This window comes from Taudactylus pleione, unplaced genomic scaffold (genome assembly GCF_031769625.1).
Source record: "Taudactylus pleione unplaced genomic scaffold, aTauple2 ptg000296l, whole genome shotgun sequence".
NCBI classification, from domain to species: Eukaryota; Metazoa; Chordata; class Amphibia; order Anura; family Myobatrachidae; genus Taudactylus; species Taudactylus pleione.
Window position 1 is genome coordinate 4,923,585 of NW_028284698.1, and position 24,239 is coordinate 4,947,823.

Consider the following 24,239-nt stretch of genomic DNA (forward strand, 5'->3'; position numbering starts at 1 on the left):
TCATATGACATTATGAAGTCTCTCCCATTGCCCACTGCGGGAGCCGGAAGATGGAGCGGCTCCCGCAGTGGGCGCAGCAGCAGCTAATGAGAGTCTGACAGACTCTCATTGGCTGCTGCTTACAACAAACACACAGCTGCCGGAGCCGGCGGCTGTGTGTTTGTCAGTGTAGCGCTGACCGAACTCCGTCCGGTCAGCGCTACACACGCGGTGCAGTCTGTGTCACAGTGACACAGACTGCACCGGCCCGCATGACGCTGTGGCCCGGGGGGCACATGGCACCCTGCCCCCCGGCCCAGCCCGCCACTGGATATAAACCCTTTATCTTGTTTAAAGATTTCCCTTTGTAAAAAATAGGACTGCCCACAACATTTATGTTTCCATTACCCATATTCATATCCAATTCCATTTTCTAGTGTAATAAGTTCTTTGGGGAAAGTTAGATTGACCCCGATATTTAGGAGCTGCTCATATGCGGTATGTATATATATATATATTTGTCACTCTGGGCCTGATTCAGCTTGGATCGCAGTTGCTAACTTCTGTGCAATTCAGTAGGCAGGACTTAGGCGAATATATGAAAATGCTGCATTCGCAATTCTGTTGCACGGCTAATATACACACACCAAGCTTTTTAGAAAAATCTACGGATAAAAACACCTTATTGCAAGCTAATAGCTTTCATCCTGCACCCCTCAAGCAAGGCCTTCCGCTGTCGCAGCTATTGCGTGTTGTACGGATCACCTCCGATGGTGCAGAATTACCTGAAGCACTTCGAGAGATTGGTGATAGGTTTTTTAGCAGAGGATACCCAGCTGAAGAGATACAAGAGGCAATTTAATTTTGTCTTAATTTGACCCAGACACAAACACCTGTCAAAAAGGAATGCAACCAAGAACTAGACCGTTTGGTCTTTACATCAACCTATTCAATAGCATCCAAGCATATCTGTCAAGCTGTTCATAAACATTGGCATATTTTACAATGTGATGAAAATATTGGACAATTTTGTCAAACAGCACCACTTTTTAGTTACAAACGGAGTAGCAACATTAAAGATATTGTTGCGAAATCAGACTTGGGTCCTAATGTGAAGAATAAAAGGACATGGTTACACCTTAATAACGGTGTCTTTAGATGCCAGGGTTGCATCAATTGCCAATTTCTCAATATTGGTACTTCCTTTGTCAATCCTTTCACTAAGATCAAGTATGAGATTAAATTTCACTTGGACTATGATAGCCGATATGTGATCTACCTGATTATATGCCCTTGTCAACTCCTTTATGGGGGCAAGACTATTAGACATCTCAAGGAGAGGATTGCTCTCCATCGCTCTTCTATTAAAAAGACTTTGATACAGGTGGATTCCAACACGCCTCCAGTTGCTAGACACTTCGTCTTATTGAGACATACAATGAGGGATTTTTGGTTCCTCCCTATAGATCATGTTCCCCCTCTTAGAAGAGGTGGGGACAGTGATAAAGTACTTTTGCAACGTGAATCTATGTGGCGAAATAGTTTAAATTGTGTCACACCAAATGGGCGTAATGAGGCTTTAAATTTAGGCTGTTTTTTGTAGATGTGATCCTCTGATGCTATACTATCTTTTTATATATTTCTATATTCTTTTATACATATTTCTAAAATATGTGTGTGTATATATATATATATATATATATATATATGCTGCTTATTTTCTCCAAGGTTATATAACTTTTGTCTGTGTAATTGTTTGTCTGTATGTTTTGTACCTGCGTATCGCAATTATATGCTCACACTTTAATTATGTTGCTGAGATAACGTCCCTTTCATTTGCTATTATGTATTGTTGCCAGAGCAACGAGTGTCTTGATTCTGTTAATTACGCTAGACACCTTAGTATTCTTCGTTAGTTTAGATTACGTGTGTCTGGTTGCCATGACTACGGGTGACTAGCTCTGTTCCCAGAGCGTCACTTCCGTTACTGGCTCCCCGACCGGCATTGTTTGTTGCCCTGGCAACCGATGACTAGTTCCGCTTTGGAGCGTCTCTCTGTGTATACTGTACACATGTAGTGCGTGGGACCGGAGCGCGTGTTGAGACTTCCGGTCTCGACGGCTCGGGGGATCCATGCCAGCGTCTGGTACAATTTTACAACACAGGTGTAAGCATTTGATTGCGATTATGCAGGTATTTATTGTGGGTTTTGGGATTCACTATTGCTGCTCATGATGAAGGTGTCATTCTAACACCGAAACAGCTGTCGGGCACTACATGCTTGGGGATGGACTTATGATGAGTATATCTATGCCATTCTACATGGACTTTATGACTTGTTCATGATGCCACTTTTTTGAATTTATCGCTGATCTCCCCGCATGCCCTGACCTTTACATGGATATGCACTATACTATTGGATGATGGTTTTTACTATTTATGATGGATTAAATGCTTCCTTTTTGCATTCTATAGCAGGATGTTGCCGGCTCTTATTTTTCTTTATATATATATATATAAATATATATATATATAATTTGTCACTCTGGGCCTGATTCAGCTTGGATCGCAGTTGCTAACTTCTGTGCAATTCAGTAGGCAGGACTTAGGCGAATATATGCAAATGCTGCATTCGCAATTCTGTCGCACGGCTAATATACACACACCCTCTGCCTACACTCTCATTCATTACACTGCTCACACCAGGCCAAACATCGGACACATCGAGGGACATCGAATCCACACCCAGCATTGTGGCTGGTCAGACCTTACTCACAAATTGCTAACTTTCCAGGTCACGTGGATGCAATGGCGTTCAAACTTACAGGCACGCCTGCATTTCCCCGACCAACCCCCTGTCACCACCCCCAAATGCTCTCTGCCTGTCAATCAATCTGCTAATGCACTGCGTAAAGTTCGTGGTTTGCCTGCATTCGCAATGGTGAGTTTGCGCACGTGCACTGTGATGCATGCGCAGTACGCAACAATCGACAAATAGCATGCGCATTAGCAACTGTGACCCAAGCTGAATCAGGCCCTTTGTATTTAATAGATGAGCCTGATACATTTCTGTATTTGTAATTTCTAAATAATGTAAGCGATGTGATTGGTGTGGGAACAAATTGGACTTAAACATCACAACATTTTGTGACCCCAAAAGTTCCGTGAGACCCTTGTGATCCGCCAGAGTTAAGGCTCCCTCAGATTTTGGGGATAGCAAAAGCTGAAGAATTAAAAACATTGTTACGTTTTATCTTACCTCATAAGTCTGCTTTAATGTAAACACAGTAATGATTAATGTGGCAGTTCTGTAGTTTATAATGCAATCTTCTCTATTAGAAATTAAACAAACTTGATTACAGAAATAATTTATAAAAGTTTTGATTAATTGATGGGATATTTGGTCTATCAAATCCATATGATGCAAATAGAAGGGTGTGGCCTCAGAAGAAAGGGGAGTGGTCACACAATAGTATCCCCAATTCAAATTACACCACACAGTAGCACAATCTTATTCACATTACCGCGCACATCATGCCCCTGATTCACTTTACACCACATAGTAATGTCCTTTATTCATGTTATGACACACAGTAGTGCCCCTTTTACACAATGCCCACAATAGTGCCCCTTCTACACAATGCCCATGGGCTTAACTACAATAGATACAAGGGGTGTAGCTGCTATGGGGCCCAGAGCTAAGAGGGGCTTATCTTCTGTGTCAAAGTTAAATGTGTTATATAAAATTTTCACCACTGGGTGGTACATAGGGGCCCTTACAAACTTTTTGTTATGTGGCCTTTAAATTCCTAGTTACACCCCTGACAATGCCCACGGTAGTGCCCCTAATACACATAATGCCCACAGTTGTGCCCCTAATACACATAATGCCCACAGTTGTAGTGCCTCTTATACAATACCCACAGCACTAGTGCCCCTTACACATAATGCCCACAGCAGTAGTGCCCCTTATGCATGCCCACAGTAGTGGTGACCCTTATTCAGTGCCCCCAGTAATAGTGCCCCCAGTAGTAATGCCCCCAGAAGTGGTGCGCCTAGTAGTGGTACCCACATTAGTATTGACCCCAGGATAAATGCCCCCAGTAGTAATGCCCCCAGTGGTAGTGCCCCCATTAGTAATGCCCCCAGTGGTAGTACCCCCATTAGTAGTGCCCCCATTAGTAGTGCCCCCAGTAGTAGAGCTCCTTACACAAAAAATACAACTAAAAATACAAACACAATACTTACCTTAAGCCCTGCTCCTGCATCCGGTGCGTCTGGTCCGACCGCTCCTCAGAACTATGGTGTCTCTCCCATAGTGCCCACTGCAGGAGCCGGAAGCTAGAGCTCAGGAGTGAACTCCAGCCCCTGGCTGCCGCTGTGGTGAAGGAGCCAGGTGCCAGCTTGTAACAAAATCTCAGCGGGCGCCCGGCAAATGGAGCCTCCCTGCGGCATGAGGCGACTGGCCGGGTAAGGTGGACTGGAGGAGGCGGAACGAGGAATGCAGTTCCGACCCTTTCCGGCCCACTTTAACAACTATGTAAAAGAAAAGTATAGGAATCTGCGCTTCACTAAATGCAGCTATCAGGTGTCAAAAGGTAATCCCTATAAATACCCAAATGACAAATGTGAACAATAAAATTAGACACCCAAGCGCAACAATCAAAAATGAAAACTGAATATCCACAATAAAAGTATGAATATGATGTATACCCGTGTACCATAAATGATTATATGAAAATAGAGAGAGAAGGGCCACCATAGTGTATTACCATTTTACACCCACACCATCTGGTACGCCTTGATTTTTTACTTATGTATGGTGGATTTTATTATCTATGTGATTTATGTTATAGATTCCTATTAAAATGGTAATACACTATGGTGGACCTTCTTTCTCTATTTTCATATAATTGTTTATGGTACAGGAGAATTGGAAGATCTACCCATAAATCAGTGTCTGGAATCTCACGAAACCCTCCCTTTTAGTGGAACTTACAGTGAAATTTGCCAAGGAATTGGATGAGAACTCTCTTTTCTGGATGTTTGTTTAGTTGGGACCTACAAAATCCCAGGACATCATATGCATACTTTTATTGTGGATATTCAGTTTTAATTTTTGATTGTTGAACTTGGGTGTCTAATTTTATTTTTCACACTTTAACAACTGCCTCCTTCACTTTTAATAAGAAATGTAACCATATATGAGATAAATGTAACAGCCAGTGAGTGTCAGATATCCATTAGATTTCAGAGGTTTAGCCTCTAGTGCAAGTGACTAAAGCTCCATTGCCATTGGCAGCTCCTCATAAGCCTCTACATCCAATTACATCACCCACACACCCAACCTGAGTATCACTGCTCCAAACCTGAGCTCTTATGTGTGTCTGATTCAAAAGAGCAGCTCCATGGCACAGACAGATAGCACAGTCATTGTATTACACATTAGCGATACTTGTTGTGGAGAAGATACAGGAGCTGATCCTGAGTTGGGAGCAAAGCAAGTAACTGTGCACCTTGGTAAAACCATGCTGCACTGCATGTTGGGCAGATTTAAAATGTGCAGAGACTTAAGGTGCGTATCCACTACGCGATATTAATGGTCGACTGAACGATAACAATATCGTTCAGTCGTCCATTAATCGCGCACTGATCAGGCAGCAAAATGTTGGCAATGACCAGCGATGCGCGTACACGTTGGTCGTTGCCGGCATCGATCATCGCCCAAACATGTTGGTCAATAAGCCGATAACGACAGATTGACCATGTTTGGGGATGACGGAGGGTGCCTACAATGAACGACTAATCTTTCAGTGTAGGCACTTAGGGAATGGGGAACGATGGTACGATTACAATGTCGTAATCGTACTGTCGTGTACCTATCTACTAGTGGATGTGCGACTTTAGATGGGCATGTACACACTCATATCTAAATTGCAGTGTAAATATAAAGCTGTCCAGCATTTGTGGGCTACATGCAATACAAACCAGTATTTACCCTGCATGCATACAAATATATTTATAATCAATAATATTTATTGAAATTTTCAAGGGAGGAGTACAGAATAAAGAAAATGGGATAAGGAAAGGAGGGGAAGAACATTTTGGAATGTATAAAACAAAAATATATAAATGTATTTGCACCCCTTGCATTGCAACATGGTTTGTTCCAGATACAAAGATACTTGCTATTATTGTTTTGCTTTACTCCCAACTCAGAATCATTAAATATTGGGATTTATAAGCATTCTCAGATTGACCAGCAAGGCAAATAACAGTCATTTAGATTTTGATGCAGGTAATTTAGCATTTTGCAAATAAATTCTAATAAATGTATTTTTAAATATTAGTAGTTGAGATAGAGGCCTCAGCACTTCTCTAATGTGGTACAGCGACCAAAAGACATTCACAGTGTTTATATGAAAATAGTTTGTATGTGTGAGTTTCCCTTACTTCTTTTCTCTGCAACTGCGTCATGTACGTCGCTCATCTTCCTCTCAGCTCCGCTCTCACTCTTCTCATCCGAGCTAGATGGTAACTTTCGCCACCTCTTCTTGTCCTTCCTCAAGATGGATCCCTTCTGTTCTTCATCAGAGGAGTCAGAAACCATCCTCCTCTTCCTGGCTTCTCCAGCCCCGCTCCTCTCCTCCTCTGAGCTAGATGTTATCTTCCTACATCTCTTCTTAGTCTTCCTCGTGATGGATCCCTTCACATCTTCCTCATCAGAGGAGTTGGAGCTAATCCTCCTCTTCATCGCATCTCGAGACCCATTTCTCTCCTCCTCTGAGCTAGATAACTTTCTCCATCTCTTCTTATTCCTCCTCATGATGGTTCCCTTCACCTCTTCCTCATCAGATAAGTTGGAAACCATCCTTCTCTTCATCGCAGCCTTCTCCATCTCTGCATCCACAGCTAACGTCCAACTGTCACTGTTGTACAAGTGGTTTGAAAGTATACAGCTCAGCTGTCCTGGCGGCAGCCGCATGCCTCAAACACAACATGTGGCAGTTACCTGCCCATATCACTGCGCTGTATATGGTGTATGCTGGATGTGTCTATGTGCATGTAACATCCATTGGGAGGCATGGTTAAAATGACCACTGGATAACATAGGGGTTTCCTAAATTATGGTGTGGAAGTAATTTTATCAATGTAGATTAATCAGATAAAAATGTATCTATATTAAGAACATATGAAAAGATGTTTGTTTATTTATATTTAATAATAGCAACTAGTTATTGGAAGAATAAATAGAGGGCAACCAGGTGTCAGTACAAATAATGTTATATAGCAGATGAGCACAGTAGGTAATTCTTATAGTTTAGTCTGTAAATGACACTCAGTCATGGAAGTGTCACCTCTCTCACAGGGGGAGATGTACTAAGCCTTGAAGAGAGATATAGTACCAACCAATCAGCTCATCACTGTCACTTTACAGGATGTGTTTTAAAAATGTCAGTTAGACACTGATTGGTTGGTACTTTATCTCTCTTCAAGCATAGTACATCTACCCCTGCACTGTGTCCTGCAATTTGCAGATCTATTCTTTTTGTTTCTTAGAGCTATGTTTCAATAACAAAAATATCATCAAATATTGAAAAATCTCTATGTTGCAGGTGAAAATTACACAGCAGTGTTATACGTGTTATATTACTTTCTGTTAGTATCAGATGACTAGCTATGCCTTGGATTGCCATATAGATGTGAGATAGGGGTTTCTCCTTATCTATCAAAGCCACTGACAGCTTTTGCTGGGTCTCTATGGCGAAGGCTTCACCATGCAAAGTGGCGGGAGCTCTCCTCCTATCGCTATTTCCATCTCAGGACGGTGATAGCAGCGCATCCTTATTGGGAAAAATGTTTTATTATTTAATAATGCATTTTTTCTAAATTAAAGAAATGAAAATAATTATGTTTTTTTATTTTTCAATTATTATATCTTTTTATTTTATTTTTTTAAATGTTAAGGTAGAACTGGCAGGCCAAGTCTGGGCTCTTGCTCACTGCATGTGTGATGTCACGCTGATACACTTGTTGGCAAAGTGTATCTTGTGTGTGTATGCAGGGCCGAAACTAGGATATCCGTCACCCTGTGCATGGCAACAATTTTGCGCCCCCTCCCTTCCTGTACCTGGATTTTGTCCTTGCTCCTCCATAAGGCAGTGCACTAGTCAAACGTCCCTGGTATAGTGACTTACATTATTCCACACACAATAATGCCCATTACACATTATGCCACCCACTGTAATGTCGATTACCAAAGTGCCACTTACATATTTGCCCGACACCATTTTATGCCCCACAGTAAGGCTTCTAATTACTTGAAATTACCTGCTCATTGTCAGAGGTGTTTTATGCTCATTGCCAGGGGGTTCCATGCTAGTTGCCAGGGGGATTCATGCTCGTTGCTATGGGGTTTATGCTCATTGCCAGGGGTTACATGCTCATTGCCATGGGATTTATGCTCGTTGCCAGGGGGTTTCACGGGAGAAGATGCAGCACTTGCGCTGGCCTAACAGACACTAGAGGTCCAGTAAGGACCACTAGCATCTAACTCCTCCTTGGCGGCAGCCATTTTTGGATGGCCATTTCCTGACTCTCCAGTCCCCAAGCCACAGTGAGTCATCCCTTTTTCACCCCCTGCATTCCGGCACCCGGTGCACGTGCACCTCTAGCCCCCCCCTAGTTGCGGCCCTGGTGTATGCACCAAAACTGAGCGTACTTAAGTATAGGTGATGCAGAGTCATACACATTTCCACCAGAGGTGTAACCACAGGCGTCACTGGGTGTAGTGACACTCATCTACTGCACAAAAGGAAGCTTGCCCATGCGCCCAGGAGGTCACACACAGTGGTCACACCCCCAAAATGTCACATCAGAGGGTGTGACCTCGTGCGTGTCATCCATCACCTCTTCATCCGAGGGGGTGACAACAATATAGCATAGCAGGTCTACTATTTCATTGTCAGCCCCTCGCATTGTGTCAGCCGGTGCGAACTGCACCCCCGTAGTGACGCCACGTGGTGTAACTGGGCTGACACTTAGTTACATGTCAGTGAGGGCATGTGAACGGGACAGCAGGATATGCAGAGTTGAGTATATAAACGTTATATTGTATAGTACAGATCCTTTGGTCTATGAATATAACACTCACATGGGTAACAATTTTCAGAAAAATGACTTTTTTAATGGATGAAGGTGTTATGACCTAGGGATCATAGTAACAATGTTATTTTAAATTATGTTAGTCTATTTACTGATATATTTTGTGTACTAAAGTGCTATGTCCAATTCATGCCAAATATATCTTTAACTGTAAATATATCAGTTTCTTCTAAACATAATATAACACGTCATCCACTCGCCTCTTATATGAAGTCATATTGATGCATAAAAAAACATAGGCATAAATGTGCTGGATATGGACGTCACTTCTGGTTCTGAGCATCATTGTGAAACTGAAAGTACTAATCATACTCACCAGATATAATATGACTTCCTGGCCAATGGAGCTTATATTCACACCCTAATTAATAGATCCCTGATTCCCAAAATGTGTTGGTACAAAGCTCCTGGGATTCTAATAAAGGAGGACTATTTTCCCTGAACGAGTGAGGCCAATTGGGTATCCTGAGGGTCCAGAACCTCATAATTACATACACATCTGATTAATTCATCATTCTGGTAAAAGATTGGACTATTTTATCCATACTTATGTGCACACTCATTGGATGTTTTTTTTTTATATTTTTTTTTAACAGTCGTTTAATAAATACCATTTGGATTTTATATTGATTCTTGTCCCATATTTAAATGTATGGTTATATGCCTACTAAAATGGACATTTTGTATTAACGTACATTATTCCTACAGTATTGATATGTTTATGTTATTACATGCAGATGAATAACTCGTAGAAGAAACACACAATAAGTAGACAAGGGAAGTGTCATTCCTATTACTTATTATCATCTTGTGAAATATCATCTTTTTTACGCCCTTCCCCTCCCCTTATCCCTGAGTAGCGCCATTTGTGGAACATTGCCACCATATCTTATGGGTGTAAGTGTATATGACATACACAGGTTTCTAGGTGCCATAGGCAAAGCTACACAATACTTTCCCTGCTCCCCCAACAACCTCCGCCCAACACCTCACCTACAGTATACATACTTGCCCCATCCAGCCCTGTAGTGATACAGTCAGACTTGCAGCTGTGAAAAGCAGCACAATGAGACATGACATGTATGATCACTACAGAAAATGCAACTTGCTGTCATAAACAGCCACAAATTCTATTTATGGGCCAGATCAGAGATGGACGCTAATCACATAGCCACTGGGTTTCTGTATGCTATGGCTCTGTGATAATATGCTAATGCCGTAGGATGCGACTTGTGTACACAGACGTCTCCTGCCGACTTCTCTGATTCCCTTCTGCATCCGTGGATGCAGCATCGGATCATCTGTGTGAACATCGGCCATCTGAGTAATCTCTGGTTCCTCCGGATGATCAGGGGAATTCATGCCACTGGCTTCAGCACACCCAGAAACGAGGCGTCATGCCCTTATTTTCTGCAACACTGCCTGTCACTGTTCCCACTCAATCAGACTGCGGCATCCAGGGCGATGTGAGTGATCTCGCAGAATGAGATCTGCACATGTTCAGTGCGGCATCTGCCTATGCGCAGATCTGATACCATCGGAGATATATATAAACAATCCGGTTTGCGTCCATCTCTGAATTAAGCCCTATGTCTGATTCTAAGGTCATTAATGTTTAAAATAATTATAACACAGAGGCTAATTGAGCTTGTGCAATGCTGAACGCAGATTCCCGATTATCAGGAATCTGCGTGTGCTCAACCCGTTCTGCGAATGTTCAGAATAGGTCCTGCGTGATCGCACGCAGGCACTTCTATGCCTCTGCCTGATTGACAGGCAGGCAGTGTGGGAACGGGGTCTGCCGGTGTTCCTGGAAAAGGGGGCATGCCTGGCCCGTTTTCTGGGAGTGGCAAGGCCAGTGGCTGCGTCCATGGATGTAGTTTCCTGGCCTCGCAAGCTGGCTAGCCTGAGTAAGCTGAGGCTTATTCAGCTGGCTGATGGCCCAATGCCACCCACCATCGCAACCATTAGTCGCAATGGTGATCCAAGCCTGCAACCTCGGTCTCAGTGCTGGCAATGCAGGGGTGTTATACACCTGCTGCTGCATTTGCATGTTTGCAAAGACGGAATTGATAAGATTTTATGTGCATGTTTTATATGCAGTTCTTATATAGTGAAATTCTTAAAATATTTTTTTTTTGTGTAATTTCCATTAACATGTGTTTTTTAGACAGTGCTCCACACACACACACACACACATATATACATACACATATATATATACACACACACAGGAATTGCAAAGCTGCTTGTATCACCCCCACAGATACGTCCATGTTATATAATAACAAATACATCTGATTAACAAGCTGTCATCTACATCAGGTATATCACTAGAGTGATGAGTACCATGGTACAAATGAGTACCATAGGGAAACCGTGGTTAAAGGAAAATGGACTGGGAGATGAAAATAAAATTGGACCATATAGGAATATGTGAAAAAAAAATAGGGCAAGCAGGTAATTCTGTTGAAAAATATGCTCATAAGACCACATTGTGTTTGAAAACCAATGTATATTATGTATTACCCATAAAAGGCTGAGAGTTAGGATACTGTGAGCCTGATTCAGAGATATACGCAGCTGCGTTCGCTCTCGTCCCGGAGTCATAACTGTGGTAATATACAAATACTAGTATCGGCCTGGTTTATAAATACTAGTATCTGCCTGGTGTACAAATACTAGTATCGGCCTGGTGTACAAATACTAGTATCGGCCTGGTATACAAATACTAGTATCGGCCTGGTGTATATACTAGTATCAGCCAGGGTTGCCTACCTTTAATATTCTCTTCCCGGGAGAAGCCCGGGTAAGAGAAGCAGCAGGGGGCCGACGGGGGCGGGGCTTGACGATTCGCGTCATTAAGCCCTGCCCCCTCACTGTAAAATTGCCGCGATTGGGCACAATTTACATAGAGGGTGGGGCCAAATGCTGTGATTCATGTAGAATCACAGCTTAAGCCCCGCACCCTTCACGGAGACCCGCGATTGCCGCGGGTTTTCTCCTAATTCTGACCACTTCACTAGGAAGTGGGCAGAATGCGGGAGAAATGCCTACCCTTCCGGGGGTGCGGGGGGTTACCCGAAAAATCGGGAGCCTCCCGCGAAAACCGGGAGGGTAGGCATGTATGGTATCGGCCTGGTGTACAAATGCTAGCATCGGCCTGGTGTACAAATGCTAGCATCGGCCTGGTGTACAAATGCTAGCATCGGCCTGGTGTACAAATGCTAGCATCGGCCTGGTGTACAAATGCTAGCATCGGCCTGGTGTACAAATGCTAGCATCGGCCTGGTGTACAAATGCTAGCATCGGCCTGGTGTACAAATGCTAGCATCGGCCTGGTGTACAAATGCTAGCATCAACCTGGTGTACAAATGCTAGCATCGGCCTGGTGTACAAATACTAGTATAGGCCTGGTGTACAAATACTAGTATCGGCCTGGTGTACAAATAATAGTATCGGCCTGGTGTACAAATACCATACCTCCCAACATTTCAATGTTTGAAGGAGGGACAGGTCACGCGCTGAAAGCAGGCGCAGCCAAAAAGGGGGCATGACCTAAGTAAAAAGGGGTGGAGCCTCGCGGCTTCCCGCTTTTTCATCACATTGGGGGCGTGCCCAGCACTCTGAGATGCTGGGCAGCTCCGAGGCAGTCCGTTCACACGAGAACAGATGCCGTGCGCATGCGCATGGCATCTGTTCTCCAGCACACCCACTGCTCTGCTATGCTGCCCCGCTATGCTATGCAGAGCAGCGGTATGTGCGCTCCCCAACTTCCCCCTCACTGTGGGACAATGCGGCCCGCAGGCGGGATAGTCCCAGAAAAATGGGACTGTCCCGCTAAATGCGGGACAGTTGGGAGGTATGCAAATACTAGTATCGGCCTGGTGTACAAATACTAGTATCGGCCTGGTGTACAACTGTTAGTATAGGCCTGGTGTACAAATGCTAGTAACGGCCTGGTGTACAAATGCTAGTATAGGCCTGGTGTACAAATATACTAGTATAGGCCTGGTGTACAAATATACTAGTATCGGCCTGGTGTACAAATGCTAGTATAGGCCTGGTGTGCAAATACTAGTATCGGCCTGGTGTGCAAATACTAGTATTCGACCTGTTGTATATACTAGTTTCGGCCTGGTGTACAGATACTAGTATTGGCCTGGTGTATAAATCCTAGTACAGTATAGGCCTGGTGTATAAATACTAGTATAGGCTTGGTGTATAAATACTAGTATCGCCTGGTGTATAAATACTAGTATAGGCCTGGTGAATAAATACTAGTATTTGCCTGGTGTATAAATAGTAGTATCGGCCTGGTGTACAAATGCTAGTATAGGCCTGGTGTACAAATGCTAGTATCGGCCTGGTGTACAAATGCTAGTATCGGCCTGGTGTATAAATGCTAGTATCGGCCTGGTGTACAAATGCTAGTATAGGCCTGGTGTACAAATGCTAGTATAGGCCTGGTGTATAAATGTTAGTATAGGCCTGGTGTACAAATATACTAGTATCGGCCTGGTGTACAAATGCTAGTATCGGCCTGGTGTACAAATACTAGTATTCGACCTGGTGTATAAATGCTAGTATCGGCCTGTTTATGTATATACTACTATCGACCTGTTGTATATACTAGTATCGGCCTGGTATATAAATAGTAGTATCGGCCTGGTGTATAAATCCTAGTACAGTATAGGCCTGGTGTATAAATACTAGTATAGGCTTGGTGTATAAATACTAGTATCGGCCTGGTGTATAAATACTAGTATAGGCCTGGTGTATAAATGCTAGTATAGGCCTGGTGTACAAATATACTAGTATCGGCCTGGTGTACAAATGCTAGTATAGGCCTGGTGTACAAATACTAGTATCGGCCTGGTGTACAAATGCTAGTATCGACCTGGTGTACAAATGCTAGTATCGACCTGGTGTACAAATACTAGTATAGGCCTGGTGTATAAATACTAGCATCGGCCTGGTGTGCAAATACTAGCATCGGCCTGGTGTGCAAATACTAGTATTCGACCTGGTGTATATACTAGTATCGGCCTGGTATGTATATACTACTATCGACCTGTTGTATATACTAGTATCAGCCTGGTGTACAGATACTAGTATAGGCCTGGTGTACAGATACTAGTATTGGCCTGGTGTATAAATCCTAGTACAGTATAGGCCTGGTGTATAAATACTAGTATAGGCTTGGTGTATAAATACTAGTATCGGCCTGGTGTATAAATACTAGTATAGGCCTGGTGTATAAATACTAGTATTTGCCTGGTGTATAAATACTAGTATCGGCCTGGTGTATAAATGTTAGTATAGGCCTGGTGTACAAATATACTAGTATCGGCCTGGTGTACAAATGCTAGTATCGGCCTGGTGTACAAATACTAGTATTCGACCTGGTGTATAAATGCTAGTATCGGCCTGGTATGTATATACTACTATCAACCTGTTGTATATACTAGTATCGGCCTGGTGTACAGATACTAGTATAGGCCTGGTATATAAATAGTAGTATCGGCCTGGTGTATAAATCCTAGTACAGTATAGGCCTGGTGTATAAATACTAGTATAGGCCTGGTGTATAAATACTAGTATCGGCCTGGTGTATAAATACTAGTATAGGCCTGGTGTATAAATACTAGTATCTGCCTGGTGTATAAATACTAGTATCTGCCTGGTGTATAAATACTAGTATCTGCCTGGTGTATAAATGCTAGTATCGGCCTGGTGTACAAATGCTAGTATCGGCCTGGTGTACAAATGCTAGTATCGGCCTGGTGTACAAATGCTAGTATCGGCCTGGTGTACAAATGCTAGTATAGGCCTGGTGTACAAATGCTAGTATAGGCCTGGTGTATAAATGCTAGTATAGGCCTGGTGTACAAATATACTAGTATCGGCCTGGTGTACAAATATACTAGTATCGGCCTGGTGTACAAATGCTAGTATAGGCCTGGTGTACAAATGCTAGTATCGGCCTAGTGTACAAATACTGGTATCGGCCTGGTGTACAAATACTAGTATCGGCCTGGTGTATAAATACTAGTATAGGCCTGGTGTATAAATACTAGTATCGGACTGGTGTATAAATCCTAGTACAGTATAGGCCTGGTGTATAAATACTAGTATAGGCCTGGTGTATAAATATTAGTATCGGCCTGGTGTATAAATACTAGTATAGGCCTGGTGTATAAATACTAGTATAGGCTTGGTGTATAAATACTAGTATAGGCTTGGTGTATAAATACTAGTATCGGCCTGGTGTACAAATGCTAGTATCGGCCTGGTGTGCAAATGCTAGTATCGGCTTGGTGTATAAATACTAGTATCGGCCTGGTGTATAAATACTAGTATCGGCCTGGTGTATAAATACTAGTATAGGCCTGGTGTACAAATGCTAGTATAGGCCTGGTGTATAAATACTAGTATCGGCCCGGTGTATAAATACTAGTATCAGAAGGTATATACAGTAAGATGGGATATTGAGAAGTAACTATTGTCATAAAATAAGTGATTACTGACCCAAAAGGAACCGATTATAAGTAGCCTACTGCTGCAGTGGCACTACAAGTCCCAGCTCATCTAGCTGACAAGGTATGCTAGGACCCGTAGTTCCAATACTACTGAACAGACACAGGCAGTCTCCTAGTTATACAGGACACCCCCAGACATGTAGACCCCCAGCCTGCTCACCTCTGGAAGATGATGCCCAGGAGTAGCACTAACTGTAACATGGGTAGGAGCAGACCAGGGGAAGGAACATGGGATGCTCATGCCAGAAAGTGCACTAGATCTGTGTCAGGGCAGCCCCATACCTGAGCCCTGGCTGCCGATAACCCCCATGAATAGGACACTGCCACCCAGAAAAAAGATCCTTTCATCTTGCTGCAGCTCCCAGCACAGGCCAGCTCCTCATCTAATATGGGAGGCAGAGCTTTACTATGCTTGGCTGTGAGGGAAGGAAGGGGAGGAGTCAGCAGGGCTGCATGGGGAGCCAGGCTTGCTGCACAGTGACCTGTCAGTGCTGTCTGTGGTGGCCACAGCTGATAAATCCCACAGCCACCCAAGATGTCCTTCATTTTTGTGATAAGCAGCCTCAGCGAGCCCTCTAGTGCCCATCACCCTAGGCAGCTGCTAAAGATTGTGTATAGTTCCCCTTCAGTATCTGTACCTGGAAGTGATGTGAAGTGAGGGCGGAAGTGCGGTTCCATGCCCTTAAAGCCCACCAAAATAATAAATTTGTACCTTCGCAGGCTCGCTTTGCTTGTCAGGATTCTGAAACGATGGCTCGCTTTGCTTGCCACAGGTTGCTATTCCCACTCTATGTCCACGTGGATAGTAACTGATGACGTTGGATAGTAACTGATGACGTCAGGGTACATCTACTGAAAGGGATCTATCCGCAACTGCTACTAATGGTAATGCCTGCCCCAGGGCCATAGCTAGGTTGGTGCAGTTGGTGGTGGGGGGGGGGGGGGCACCAATGCTCTTTCTCGCACAGGGCACCAAAATGTCTAGCTACGGCTCTGGCCGGCCCTACATATGCTGACCCACCAACATAACCCGTTCCACCCTGTACAAATTGCTCTGCTGCTGGACTTCCCACCTAATTTATGATTGCAAACACCTGTGTTGAACTAGTCGATTGAGGAGACAGGTGTTTCACCACAGGTGGCTGCAATCATAAATTAGGTGGGAAGTCCAGGAGCAGAGCAATTTGTACCGGGTGGAACAGGTCATGTTGGAGGGTCAGTATATGCTACTTGTGCCAACTTGCATATGTATTGCATTAGCACACAGGTTCTCAAACTCCAGGGGCTGATTCAGACCCACTCGCAAGCGGGTCGATGGTCCCCCTCTGCGAATGCACTGCCTCCGGCATGCGCATCTGCGAGACCCATACAGTGACGGCAGCTCCATCGCTACGGGTCTCACTACAAGATGGGGCGGCTGTCGATGTTGATTGACAGCTCGCCCCGTTTTGCAGGCGGGGAGGGGGGGTGACTGCACAAACGCAGGCGTTCCCTTAGGAATGGCAGGCATTTGTGGGCTACCCTACTGACATCACTCGTGATGTCAGTAGTGGACTTCCTGCTCTATTAGAGCAGGGAGTCCACTCAGGCATGCGAGAGCTGAGACCTTACCACAGGGTCTCCTCGCAAGCCCGATGGTCGCGATAATCGCGACGGGCTCCAGGCCGCTCGCAAAAGCTGTGGGTGATCACCCACAGCTTAGTGAGGAGCCTGGTAAAAAAAAAAAAATCTCCGCCGTGATTCAGAGCGAGCACTCACCAGCAGCAAGCGGCTCTGAATCAGGCCCTCAAACAGTGCATGTTTTCCAGGTTTCCACAGAATCACAAGTAAAATAATTATCTCCACCTCTCGATTTGTTAAAATGTACGAGTGAGTAATAAATACACCTGTGCACCTGCTGGACCTGGAAAATGTGACCTGTGTGGGGTCCTAAGGACCAAGTTTGAGAACCACTGCAATAGAAGATTTACAGTATATACAAAATTGTGGCCTTTTTTGTGATGTAAAATATGATAACATTTTGCATACCTCCCAACATTTGTATCTTGTGATGCGGGATTTAAGCGCGCCCGAAAAGGGGCCTTGACCTGTTAGCAAATGGGGCGTGACATAGTGGCACACCCCCCGATTTACATCATTCAGGGGCGTGTCCAGCACTCTCCAAGATGCTAGGCTGCCCCCGGGCTCCCCCCCACCCTCACTGTGAATAGATGTTGTGCGCATGCTCACGGCATCTATTCCCTCTCTGCATACGAGCTGCTCTGCTATGCAAAGCAGCAGTGTGTGCTCCCCTCAACTCCCCCCCACCGCGGACACTGCAGCCTGTGGTTGGGACAGTCCCAGAAAAACAGGACTGTCCCGCTGAATGCTGAATTAGTTTGTAGAATTGGGGAAATTCAATTTTCCAGGCAATTATCTGCTAGCACCCACTGTTAGGCGGATGCATACTGTAAGTCTTTCCCCCACCTAGGTACAACGCTCTGTGCATGGAGGTGTAAGGGGCTCGGTTATGGACCTATACTGGGGATTAGAGACAGACTCACCCAGCCATTGCTCTATAGGCATATATATGCTATACCGAGCCTCTCGTATAAGCAATAAAAAGACAGTTTTTGTCAGCGCTTGTCCTTACTTTTTCAACATGAAATGATGAAATATATTATATTTCAATCAGAGCGCTTATGCTTTGATGAGTGCTAGGATCTGTGCTGTGCTGGTGAGAGGTGCTGTGCTGGGTGATGGGTGCTGTGCTCTAAGGAGTGCTGTGCTTGTTGAGGGGTACTGTGCTGGGAGAGGGGGTGCTGTACTGTGTGATGGGTGTTGTGCTGTAGTCTGTGCTGCAAAGCATGCTAGGTGAGGGGTAGTGGCTGCTGTGCTGTAATCTGTGCTGTGAGGGGTGCTGTGCTGGGAATGGGTTGCTGTGTTGGGTAAGGAGTACTGTGCTGGGTGAGGGAAGCTGTGCCCGGATTGTTTAGGGTTGCTGCGCAGTGAGGGGAGATCCTGGAGTGATGTGCTGTGAGGGTAGATTGTGCCCTATAGAATGCTTTCTGAGGTGGGAGAGTAAGGGACTTTCCTGTAAACCCTTTTTTCTTTAATTATAACAGTGTGCTGTGAGGGGAGAGCCAGAGATTATCTGATGGGGGCACCAACCAAAATCTTGTCAAGGGCACCAATTTGGTTAGCGCCAGCTCTGTGCCAAAGTTTCCTCCTTCTGTACAGCCAGGGGCATTTCAAGAGAGGAAGGGGCCCGTGTGCAGCCTCCGTTTGGGCCCCCTACTCTCTCTCGGCGGCTCAGCGCGGCACTGAGCGCTGTAGATTCTCGCTTCCTGCCAGAATCTACAGCGCATGCTCAGGTTTCCAGGAAAATGGCGCCCGCACCTACTTATCCGGGGACATCTTTTCTGCGCATGTGCAGATCACTGGGAACATGGCCACTGTCATTTTCCCAGTAAGTGTTTTCTGCCGGCGCTGCGGAGCAGCACTTCGGGAATCGGCGGAGAGGTAAGTATTATTACGTATGAGTGCAGGGTGTGCGGTGTGGGCCCCACTGGACCCAGGGGCCCGTGTGCCCCGCACACCTTGCTCCCATTATAAAGATGTCTATGTGTACAGCATTTCCCCAGGACTGTTGGAATATGGTGTGATGAGTAGTGATACACTATAACAGGGGGACAGCACCTAACATTTTGTAAACAGGATACATGCTACCAAATACAGGATAAAATTATAGGGTAGCCTAGCCCTTAAGATGAGTAACACACATGGTTGATCAAACTGGGTAAGACAACTTACATCTTAGCATGTTAGTCAATTATTTTCCTGCTACTCAGGAAAAAAGAGACAATGGTTGCATTGACACACTGTCCCTGTGAAGTCCCTGTAGGGAATCTTTTCGGTTGTCCCCATCCCTCCTGCACAGCATATATACAGCCATGGCCAAAAGTTTTGAGAATGACACAAGTATTGGTTTTCACAAAGTCTGTCAGTTTTTATGATGGCAATTTGAATATACTCCAGAATTTCATGAAGAGTGATCAGATGAATTGCAATTAATTGCAAAGTCCCTCTTTGCCATGACAATAAACTTAATCCCAAAAACAACATTTCCACTGCATTTCTGCCCTGCCACAAAAGGACCAGCTGGCATCATGTTAGTGATTCTCTCGTTAACACAGGTGAGAGTGTTGGATGAGGACAAGGCTGGAGATCACTCTGTCATGCTGATTGAGTTAGAATAAAAGGAGGATGGAGCTTGAAATCATTGTTCATAGGCAAGGATATTGCTGCTAGTGAGATTGCACCTAAATCAATCATTTATCGGATCATCAAGAACTTCAAGGAGAGAGGTTCAATAGTTGGGAAGAAGGCTTCAGGGCACCCAAGAACGTCCAGCAAGTGCCAGGACCATCTCCTAAAGTTGATTCAGCTGCAGGATTGGGGCACCACCAGTGCAGAGCTTGCTCAGGACTGGCAGCAGGCAGTTGTGAGTGCATCTTCACACACACAGTGAGGCAAAGACTTTTGGAGGATGGCCTGGTGTCAAGAAGGGCAGCAAAGAAGCCACTTCTCTCCAAGAAAAACATCAGGGACAGACTGATATTCTGCAAAAGGTACAGGGATTGGACTGTTGAGGACTGGGGTAAAGTTATTTTCTCTGATGAACCCCCTTACAGATTGTTTGGGGCATCTGAAAGGTGAGCGCTACCATAAGTCCTGTGTCATGCCAACAGTAAAGCATCCTAAGACCATTCATGCGTGGGGTTGCTTCTCAGCCAAGGGAGTGGGCTCACTCACAATTTTGCCTAAGAACACAGCCATGAATAAAGAATGGTACCAAAATATCCTCCAAGAGCAACTTCTCCCAACCATCCAAGAACAGTTTGGTGATGAACAATGCCTTTTCCAGCATGATGCAGCACCTTGCCATAAGGCAAAAGTGATAACTAAGTGGCTCGTGGAACAAAATATCGAAATGTTGGGTCCATGGCCAGGAAACTCCCCAGACCTTAATCCAATTGAGAACTTGTGGTCAATCCTCAAGAGGTGGGTGGACAAACAAAAACCCACAAATTCTGACAAACTCCAAGTATTGATTAGGCAAGAATGGTTGTCCATCAGTCAGTATGAGGTGCAGAAGTTGATGGACAGCATGCCAGGGCGAATTGTAAAGGTCTTGAAAAAGAAGGGTCAACACTGCAAATATTGACTCTGCATAAACTTAATATAATTGTCAATAAATGCCTTTGATACTTATGAAATGCTTGTAACTTTACTCCAGTATAGCAACATCTGACAAAAAGGTCTAAAAACACTGAAGCAGCAGCCTTTGTGAAAACCAATACTTGTGTCATTCTCAAAACTTTTGGCCATGGCTGTATATATATATACCATATATATGTGTGAGTGTGTGTGTATATATATATATATATATATATATATATATATATATATATATATATATATATATGTAGCCCTTCCCGATGCTTCCCTGACTTCCTGACTTGTATACATACTGCTCTCTCCCCCACATGCCCCTCCGCCTCCCAGGTGGAGTTTCCACAGTAGAGAGTGTGTGGGGAGGGCAGTATGGGAAGGGCTATATATAAAATATACATATAAATATATACACTATATATACATGAACAAGACACACCGCATCAGCTAACAGTGGCCTGACGATCGTTTCGGGCCACTGTTAGATGATGCGGTGTGTCTTGTTCATGCCATGTAATTAAATCTGTGGATTCATCTAAACAGACAGGTAGTGAGGGGGTAAATGGGGGCAGTGGATACACTGCATCACAAAAGCAGAAGTTGCAGCATTCCTCTTCATAGAAGGTTTCCCCAGCAGTACTGCACTTCACTCACTGTTTAGCCGGGAAGCTGTATCCAGACACTGCTGGTGCTGCGGGACCCTCGAGGGGGTTGCTGAAGAACAATGCAATTCCTTGTAAGTTGCATGTATCCTGAAGAGTAAAGAGAGGAGGAATTACCCTCAACACCCCCCTCCACTAGCCTGATCAGAGGGCTGAGCTCTTATCAATCTCTGCAGCAGCCAGCAGAGCGTGGAATGCCCCCAGGAATTCCAGATGCCCTAGGCATTTGCTTAGAATGCCTATGCCTAGGGCCGGCTCTGGTGCGAGGGCATACAAAAAAATAATAATATATATATATATTTATATATTATAATGTGTGTATATTGCTGCAGCGAAACCTATTGTAATATATGCACAGATTTGTTTAATGGAGGGGGCCCCAAACCTGTATCTTGCCTAGGGCCCCGTGAGGTCTAAATCCAGCTCTGTACATATGTACTCACACACAGCCACATGTACACACAAATATGCTACCACCAGGGCTGGTGCTAGTGTGGGGAAGTGACTGACTGGGAGAGGCAATGGGTGACATAGAGGATGACAGGGAGAGGCAGTAAGTAACAGGGAGAGGGTGATAGGCAGTGGGTGAGAGAGAGAGGGTGACGGGCAATGGGTGAGAGGGAGTGACAGAGAGAGGCAGTGGGTGATATCAGGTAGAGGGTGAATGGCAATGGGTGACAGTGAGCATGATGGGGAGATAGTGACATCAAGGAGAAGCAGGGGGTGAGGCAGTGGATGATAGGAAGAGATAATGGGAGGCAGTGAGGTAGTGGGTGACAGGAAGTTGCAGAGGGTGTCAGGAGAGGGTAGAGGCAGTGGTTGATGCCATGGAGAGGCAAAGGGTGACAGGGAGAGGCAGTGGGGACACAAGGGAGAGGCAGTGGGGGACACCAGGGAGAGGCAGTAGATTACTTAGAGCAGGCATGTCAAACTCAAAATACCAACCGGGCCGAATTTTCAAGGTCTTAAGAGTGTGTGGGCCGCAACAAATATGAAGTCTTATATGCAATTTTAAAAGGTTAATTATTAATAAAAAACCAATGCAGTGCCCCTTATGCAATGTCCCTTGAATTTGTGCCCTATATGCAATGCCCCTTATGCAGTGCCACAGTAATGCCCCTTGCTGTACCCCTAGTAGTGCCCCTTATGCAGAGCCCCCTGTAATGCCCCTTATGCAAAGCCCCCAGTAATGTCCCTAGTAGTGCCCCCAGTAATGCTCCTAATGCAGAGCACCAGTAATGCCCCTTATGCAGAGTCCCCAGTAATGTTCCTAGTAGTGCCCCTTATGTTGTGCCCCCAGTAATGCCCCTTTTGCAGAGCCCCCAGTAATGCCCCTTATGCAGAGCCCCCAGTAATGTCCCTAGTAGTGCCCCTTATGCAGTGCCCACAGTAATGCCCCTAATGTTGTGCCCCCAGTAATGAGTAATGCCCCTTATGCAAAGCCCCTAGTAATGTCCTTAGTAGTGCCCCTTATGCAGAGCCCCCAGTAATAACCCTTATGCAGAGCCCCCAGTAATGCCGCTTATGCAGAGACCCCAGTAATGTCCCTAGTAGTGCCCCTTAGGCAGAGCCCCCAGTAATGCCCCATATGTTGTGCCCCTTATGCTGTGCTCCCTCCCAGTATAGAACAGGCCCCACTCTCCTGTGCAGTACTTACCTTTCTTCACTATGGCCGCTGGGCACCGCTTCAGTCCTCGCCGTCTTTACTCCCACCGTCCCACATAGACACTGCCGCTGACTTGATCTAATTAGATCCAGAGTGGCAGGCACAGGTTCCTTTCATTGCGGGAAACGTCATGACGTCACCCACGCTCTGCATCACTGGGAATGCTGGCCTCTGAAGCGATCAGAGGCTTCTGATCACTTCAGAGACCAGCGTTGCCAGCTTTAAATAACACTGTCCAATCGGAGCTGATATATATATGTGGGCCCACACTGTCAGGCCTCATAAAATGTTTATTCGTGCCGCATTTTTGACATGCCTGACTTAGAGTATAACAGTGAGAGGCAGTGTGTGACAGGCAGTGAGTGAGAGGGAGAGGTACCGGGTGATGTCAGGTAGAGGGTGAAAGGCAATGGGTGATGGGGAGAGGCAGTGGGTGATATATAGTGGGACACTGGGCTAGATTGGAAGGGGCAGTGAGATGGTAGTGGGAGGGGGAACACTAGGCTGGAAAAAGGAGTACACTGTGACAAGACTGTCTAGGGGTTCTTGCTCAGGGGCAGTTAGATGGGACAGTGTGTTGCTTGGGGGGCGACACTGGGCTGGCAGGGTGGGAGTCACTGCGATGAGGGGTCATTCAGATAGTACGGAACACTGGGCTGGATGGGGGGTCACTTTGTGGATAGAGAGACTGGACAGGATGGGGAGGGAAAGTGATATAGAGGTGGGAGGTGGGAACACTAAGCTGAATGAGGAGGGATCACTGTGCCTGGCTGGGGGGTTCTAGGTGGGGGGCAGTGGCATGGGTGCAGTGAGCTGGTTTGGGGAAGGAAGGAGGGAGACACTGGGCTTGTAGGATTGGAGACACTGGGATGGGGCGTCAGTAATGGTGGGGAACATTGGGTTGGAGAATGGGCAAACACTGTGACGGGAGCACTGACCTGCTGCTGTTCCATTTCTGCCTGGCCCGCACAGTTGCTGCAGCCTCCTGAGCAGCCCTTCAGCTCCAGCTGC